The sequence below is a fragment of the Macaca nemestrina genome, unplaced genomic scaffold (assembly GCF_043159975.1).
Source record: "Macaca nemestrina isolate mMacNem1 unplaced genomic scaffold, mMacNem.hap1 Scaffold_76, whole genome shotgun sequence".
NCBI classification, from domain to species: Eukaryota; Metazoa; Chordata; class Mammalia; order Primates; family Cercopithecidae; genus Macaca; species Macaca nemestrina.
This window is the reverse complement of record NW_027257867.1, coordinates 298359-305815: the sequence shown is the minus strand read 5'-3', so window position 1 is coordinate 305815 and position 7457 is coordinate 298359. Positions and strand designations below refer to the sequence as shown.

At 51.1% G+C, this 7457-nt stretch overlaps 1 protein-coding gene across 1 annotated transcript in view; it reads left to right on the top strand.

Moving 5' to 3' along the window:
* Nucleotides 1-2011: 2011 nt before the first annotated feature.
* The window catches only part of LOC139361627 (disco-interacting protein 2 homolog C-like), a 182558-nt gene continuing 177112 nt past the window's right edge, over nt 2012-7457 (top strand). The window contains exon 1 of the mRNA XM_071090279.1: nt 2012-2093. The gene's annotated coding sequence lies outside the window, so the exon portion shown is untranslated. The remainder of the gene's footprint in view (nt 2094-7457) is intronic.

Genomic DNA, 7457 nt, shown 5'->3' with positions numbered 1-7457 from the left:
CAGGCTTGTCCCTTCAGCAGTCAAGACACCAAAGAGAGTCTTTCTGAGAATAAAAGAGAGAAGCTTTTAAGGAAAAAAGCAGTTTCTCTCTCTGTTTGGGAGTTGAGTGCATTTTCCTACATTTACTCGGAGATGTTCCTTGGTTCCCACCATGTGCCATCGCCCCGCTATGGGGTAGGGTCACCCCACCTCGTACCTAACCCAGGAAAACTCCTCTGTAGTTATTTCAGAGGCTGTGTGCATTTCTCTTGCCTCAACGGGTAGAGTGAGTTTTTCTTCCTACTGTTTTTAGTCAGTTTTCTTAATCTAGCCTGTTACTGGGATAAGTTCCAGAGACGAGCAGTTTTAAAAACAATCTTTGTACGTTGAGTAGAGAGCAGTCCACCTGTAACCAGTTTGTTCTTGGAGGTACCGCAGCGGCCTTGGTTACGCGAGGGCCCCGTGGCTCAGGATGGGCCGAGGAAGGAGTGCGTGAGCAGTGGGCACTGGCCGGAGGCAGGGGAGGCGTGGCCACCTGTGGCTCGAACTCCCCCCATCCACTCTACCGCACCGCTGGGACGTGAACATTCTCGCCCTGGACGTTTTGTCTGAATGTTCAGTGCCCAGGCTCTTGGGTACACAGGCGGCCCCGGGTTTTATTTCAAAAGGGTGTCACGAACAGTGAAGTAACCCACGTGCCTAAGCTTTGATTGACATGAAGGAATGTAGAGGCTGCTGAAATCCTGGTCATTTTAGAACAAAGTATTTTATTAACAGTTTTCTAAAAGAAAGAAATCATTAAAAAATTGATCCCTGTTGAGGTAGAAGGATCTCGTCCTCATGCTCCTCAGTTCCTTCCAGAATCAGCTTCCAGTTCAGCTGCAGAACAGGTTCTGGTGGTGGCTGGAGCAGCCCAGGCACGTGCCGTCGGGTCTAAGTTCACACTGGTGTCCGTGTGGTCTCCAGTTATGGTGCGGGCCGTGGGGTCTGAGTTCACACCATTGCCCATGTGGTCTCCAGTTACGGTGCTGGCCATGGAGTCTGAGTTCACACTGGTGCCTGCGTGGTCTTCAGTTACAGTGCTGGCCATTTGTGCCTTTCTGGGAAGTTAGAAGGAGGATCATTTCATCACGTCTCTGTCCTCCCACACCTGATCTATGCTGGGCCACCGTGAATTCTTCCTTTTAACTGTTTCTCTCATCACGGGCAACACTGGTGTTCTGTGGTCAATGTTTGCCATTTCTGAAAACGGATTCTGTGTTTCTTTATATAATCACCTGGTCTCTTTTACGAATTTCGCTTTTCTTTAAGAAAATCATCGTGCTTTTATCTCTTCAATGTCAACTCTGTTCCCTGACACAGGCTCTTACCAGCTCGAAAATTAAAAGTAATCTTTGATTATACTTAATACTTTCTAAAGTTTTCAAAAGTTTATCAGCATGTGGGTTACTGAACATTGCCTGTTTATTTAATGGAAAATTAGATTCTAAGTAGAGTATTAGAGTGAAAATGATCTTTTGATTTTATTAAAATATTCAGGTGAAAATATTAAAATGCCTTCGCCAAACTTCATGCCTGTGTAGCGTGAAAACATTAAGCTGCTCTCTGCTCCCGGGAATGCATGAGTAGAGTATGTGTTTGAAAGCGTCATTCCAGTCTTAAGTTTTAGGTATTCTTAAAGGGGTTGGCTGGAGAAGTGACATTTAGCATTGAGTGAACGTTTGACAAAGATTTGTCTCGATATAAAAATAGTTAAAAACAATCTTTAGTGTTTCCTGTCAGGGTTCACCCATTAAAGAATGGTCTTGTAAAAAACTCATCGAGAGTGTCGGCGCCCAGAGGTGCTACCTTGCCCACAGTTGTGTCATCTGCTGTCACCAGGCGACACGCCCAGCGTTTAGCTGCACGTCAGATGTGGCCACGGGGCCACAGGACATCCCTGCGGACGGATGTTCTTATGCAGATTAATGAGGATGGAGACCGCTGCAGAACTGTAAGCCCCCCAGGGGCTGACGGAAGCCTGGGAATACCCGAGACACCAGAGTCGCTGCTGCCCTGGGTGGAAGGAAACCTGCCCTGGAAGATGGGAAATGCAATAAGGAGAAAGTACCAAGGTACATGATGCTGTGAAAACGGAGATGTTTTAATTAAATTAATAATTAAAATCATTTTAATTATGTGAATTATTTGAATTCATGTTAGTTCTTTTTAGGAAATTAATACTTAAAGCAAGTTTGTTTTCTGAATTGTTTGATTTAATTGAGTCAGCACAAGAGTTAGCATTGATATCTGACCCTCTTCCAGGGTTGGGGCAGAGGAGATGGGGGCAGAGGAGACAGGCCTCCCACCCGCTTTCCCCTGGAGCTCAGCCAGAATTTCCCATTGAGGAGCCCTCAGCTCCCTGAGAGCCAGGAGCTCTTGCGGAGAAGCCGCTGTCGGCATGCCACCCGCTTTGATGGCCCTGCTCTGCCATCCCTGCGCTCCAAGGGCCGGACCCTGCCGCTGCCTGTGCCAGACGGGTCTCAGGGAGGTGCCAGCCAGGGGTTATGCATGGCGGGGCCTGGGCATCGCTGTCCAGATTCCGTGGCTGCCGGTTTCATTCTCTCGCTGTTTGTCCCCCTAGCAAGACTCATGAGGTTCCTTGAGGACAAGACCCCCTCCTGCCACCTGGTCTGTTTCATGAACGTTCTCTGCACGAGTACAGCCCCGGGATGCAGCCCTCGGGAATCAGGGTGTCGGCCATAGTAGGGCGGGTCGCTCTGCTGGGCACCATGATGGATATTAACCGCTGTGCTTCACTTTGGGGACGTGTTTAAGTACAAAAGTAATTTTAAAATTTCACCATTATTTCAAGACAGCTAAGAGCCTATTAGCACAGAATCCCTGGTCTGAATGAAATCAAACGGTTCTTATTAATTATTCATGATGCCACGAATATGTAGCCTTATTTTTTATAATTGCCAGTCTGTATAATTAACCTTTCATTTGGTTAAAGTACTTAACACTAAGTAGAGCTGTAATTTCAACTGTTTATAAAGCATATGGAAGAATGTTTAAATGTTTAATTAGAAGCACTTTTTTAAGTTTCATAGAGAATTTTTTTTCTTGTCAACAAGGGTCTTTAATTATTTAAACCAAAAGAGAAAAACAGACCAGAAAAGAAAAACAACTAGTAAAGCTCGGAACTGCGAAGGTGGCATCATTCCGTTAGTCTCGGGTTTTGCTTCCTGGGTTTGTGACGTGGTCAGAGTCCTTGTCTTTGATTTCCTAACACAAGTTGTTAAAGTTGGAAGTGAGTGTGAAATTGAGTTAGTCTAGCTTTATTCTTTCACGGATGAGAAGTGAATTATCTTCAGCAAGGTGGGTGCAGGCGTGGTCCCCGGGGGTCACTGTGGTGAACAGGCCGCCCTTGTGGGGAGCCAAGTTCGTCATCACTGGGACAGAGCCCAGGACACTTCCCCAGCTGGCCAGCCTCTTCCTAGAACCTCACACATTGCAAAGGATGGAGTCCAGATCTATACCGTGAAGAAACGAGGGTGGTTACAGAAAGCACCACGATCTCAGCTGAGTGGCTCTGAGCACCCCAACGTTGGGGCACCTCAGCATCCTGTGTGGCTCAGGCTGTGCCCAGCAGGGAGGCCGGCCCGATCGAGCTGCGGTCTCCACCCTGAGAGTGAGGGCTCCTTCCCCCAGCGCGAGTTAAAGCATCATGTGTCCACCTGTGCAGTGGCTGGTCCCAGTGGCCCTGGAGGGCTGAAACCCTGGGTCCCGCCACTGGTCCGGGGCATCCGTTTCCCCTTCCTGCAGTTCCTGTGTCTGTGTGTCCAGGGGCCTCCGATCCCTGTCTTAGGACCATGGCTGAGGGGTCAAGTTCACCCGCTTTGGAGCTGGCCCGGATCTTGGTTCTGTGGATCCTCGCTGTGTGGCTCTGGAGCAGTTCTGTCCTCAGGAGATGGATCCTCACAGCCGCCTCTTGGGGCCATGAGGAGAATTAATAGGACGACCCCCGGGTAGCTGCTCAAAGCCCTGTGCGGGGCCAGCCCTGTGTCTCCACCAGTTCCTTTGCTCTGTGCTCCCCCCCACTGTCACATCGCCAGCCTTTATTTCCTTTTCCTTGGACCCGGACAGCGAATGCTCCGCTGGTCTTGGCAGCCCCTTCTCTAGTCTATCCTCAAATCACTTCCTGACGGACAGCCATGACTAGCCATCGGCGTGACCAAAACCCCACAAAATAGAACCCAACTTTCCTATTAAGCTGTACAGAGCTGTCCCAGCCCCACTTCCCACAGGCTGGCCTCATTCACCATGGGATCCGTGGTTCTCACCTGGGGCTGGGGGTGCCCCTGGCATCTGGTGGGGAGTGTCAGGGATGTCCCTCCAGGCCCAGTACAGTCCCCCAGCCAGTGGCCGGCAGACAGCAGCACCCAACCTGATGTCCCTGTGGCTTCTGGTTCCCCGAGGCTGGCTGTGCTTTGCTGCCTCTACATGTTCTCAGACGTGTGCCCTCTCTCCACCTTCACTGGTTAGCAGTGTTCCATCCATTAGAGCTCAAAGCACTGCCTCCCGGCAATGCAGCCCCTTCTCCTGGCCTACCGTCTGCCTGTGCCCCACGGTCTGTACCGTGTCCTCACGGACCGATCAGAGCGAGGCTCCCAGGGATGGAAAGGTTCCTGCTTGTGTCTCTGTCCCGCCTTCTCTGGACCCGGCACCGTGGCCTTTGCCGACAGAGGTCTTGGGTTGATTGTCAGCGAAGCAGACAATCTATATGGCTCTAAATGGCTGTGAACATGCTTGATTGGGTTATTTTAAAAATAGTTGTATATGTAAACATTTGAGTGTGACACAGGTGGATTTTTGGGCTAATGGTCTTGTTCTTCAGGGAGTAACCACAGGCCCATGCACAAGGACCATTTCCAGCCGATTTATGGAACGCTGTTCTACCTGGTTAATTTTCAACGTTATCTCAGCCTGAGAGGTAGGTCAGCATGTGACGAAGTTCACTGGTTTGAATCCTAATCTGCTCCTTAGGAGCTGCACCTTCCATGCCTTCGTTTCTTCCTTGGTTAGGTAGGGAAGGGATGAGCTACCTCAGAGTTGTGAGTGAGGCCTGCATCGAGTGACCGCATTAAAGTGACAAGGACTGCACCCGGAGTGTTGATATTTAAAGACCTTTAAACATCGCGATGCTGCATTTTGGTACCCAGGTAAAACAGCAAAGTTCTTTCAGATGCAGACACAGACCCTCGGTGAGGTGGGGGGCTGATGGCAGGAGGTGGACCACCGACCCTGTAACGAGGGCGTGGTCTGCTCGAGGCTGAACGAAGTGCACATCATTGCATGTACCACGGAAGTCCCTCTCGTGAAGTCCTGGAAGGGTCCATGTGGCTGAGCCGTGTGGTCTGTCCATGACGTCCGGCAGAAGCAGAGCTTTCGGGTGCAGCCTTGCTCTTGTGCGCACAGCCCTCAACGGTCTCAAAAGTCTGAGGCTTAAAGCAGGCTTGGGGTTTCCTTACACCTCCTGGACATCTAATTTGCCTGGCAAACATGTTTTTCTTGAGTGTAAAGGTGAAGGAGTGGGTGATTCTGGTGAAAGTGTACTAATTACTGTACTTCTGGGTCAGTGGCGCTCGGTTGAAGACACTATCTGCCCTGGATGGACATCTCTGGGATGGTGAGAACCGGTGGCTGGATGTCGCGGGGTTGCCAAGAAGATGCCAATTTTCTCCTTTTTCCTGAGTAACAACACCCTACTTTGTTTAGGGAAGCAGCACACCCAGCTGAAAATCCAATTCTCTTGTACGGCGGAGCGGCTGGTGACACAGGTCCAGATGCTGGGATGCTGATGGGGGGTCCTGGAGTGGGAGGTGTCAGGAGGCTTTCCTGACCCACAGCAGCCCTGGGCCCTTGTCCGGCCTTCTTGCCCGGGGCATGACACCTGGAGGGAAAGCAGCTTCGGGGGCCCGAGGGCCAGAAGGCAGAGTCCTGGCGTGTGAGGCAGGCCTGGGCCAGGCTCCTCGGAGGATGTCACAGACCTGCTGCCCATGCAGGGACCACCCACCTCTGAGCCCCACGCAGATTTTCCTCCATAGCCGAGTGAAATCCTGGTACAGCGAGTGAGGCAGTCAGAGGCACCTTTTGTGGAAGGAGGACAAAGCTGGAGAGAAAGAGGTTTTCCTAAAGGCACAAGGCGCTGATTCTGCGTTAGGGATAATTCCTAGGAGTGTGGTTGCTGGTGGGTGGAAAACTAGCCAGAGAATAAGTGGGAGTGGCACTTGCTGGTATTTAACTGATTCGTTCACGAATGGTCCGAACAGTTCCAGTGAAAAGAACATTTCGGACCCAGAAGTTTTCATCCTGCCTGACAATGAGCATGACCGTGGGCTGTTCCATCCTTCCTGGGCGACAGTGAGAGGGTCTCAGGCCCTTCCGGCCCTGTGCTGGCATTTCCCCAGGGTGTGTGCCCCATCCTGAATAGGCTGGAATGCCTCTGGGTGCAGCTGAGTCTCTTGAAAAGGGAAGAGACATGTGATGTGCTCTGGCTGAACAGGAAAACGAGGGAGGACAGGGAGAGGGGCCTGGAGGTGAGGAGGATGGTGAGCAACACTGGGGACAGAGGAAGTAGGGTAACACCAGGGACAGGGGGACGGAGGGTAACGCCGGGGACAGGGGATGGAGGGTAACACCACTTCTCCAGGTGCCTTTGGGGGATGCTGCCGCCTCTCGCACCCCAGAGTGAAGTCAACAGGATTCTGTCCCGAGGAGCCCCAGAGCCTGGCAGCTGGGATTGTCGCAGTATGAACCACTGTTCACTAGCTCTGCACCCTGGGACAGGCTCCCTGGTGTTTCCACCCTGGTTTCCCATCTGGACAGTGGGACCCTGAGTGTCCCCGTCCCAGCTGCGCCCAGAGCCCTGGACTCCAGCGTGTCGTCGGCACTCATTAGCGTTTCTTTTGTTGTGGTCCGTGGACGAAGTGGCTCTCTCTTTGTGTGTTCACAGCCCTCCTGCTCACTTTACCTTCTGGGAACACTTTTTACATAGCTTCGTATGTGGGGAGGACTCGAGTGATTAATGGAATGTTTCATCAGGTGCAGTTCTTCTGTTTCCCAGTTTTGACACAACATTTGGTGAAATTTCCAGGGACTCCTGTGGTCAGCCTCACGGTTTCACTCTGTCACTTTCTAATGCAGTATTCTTTGGGAGTCTTTTCAATTAAGCGCCATCATTTAAAAATAAGTTTTATAATATGCAGTTTCAGGTTAATTCTTTACCTTTGTGTCTCAGGCAGTAGCTACCTACCTGTGAGTAGTCACAAAGGTTCACGCAGTTTTCTCTAGCTGTCCCTAGCTCGTAGCTCAGCAGGTCCCTTCAGATGAGTCAGCCAGCTGTGTACCTGCATGTTCAGGATACTTGTCAGGGGCCTTCCTCAGAGCAAGACCGACGCTCACCTCATCCTTGGGACTTTGGAGCCCGCCCTGGA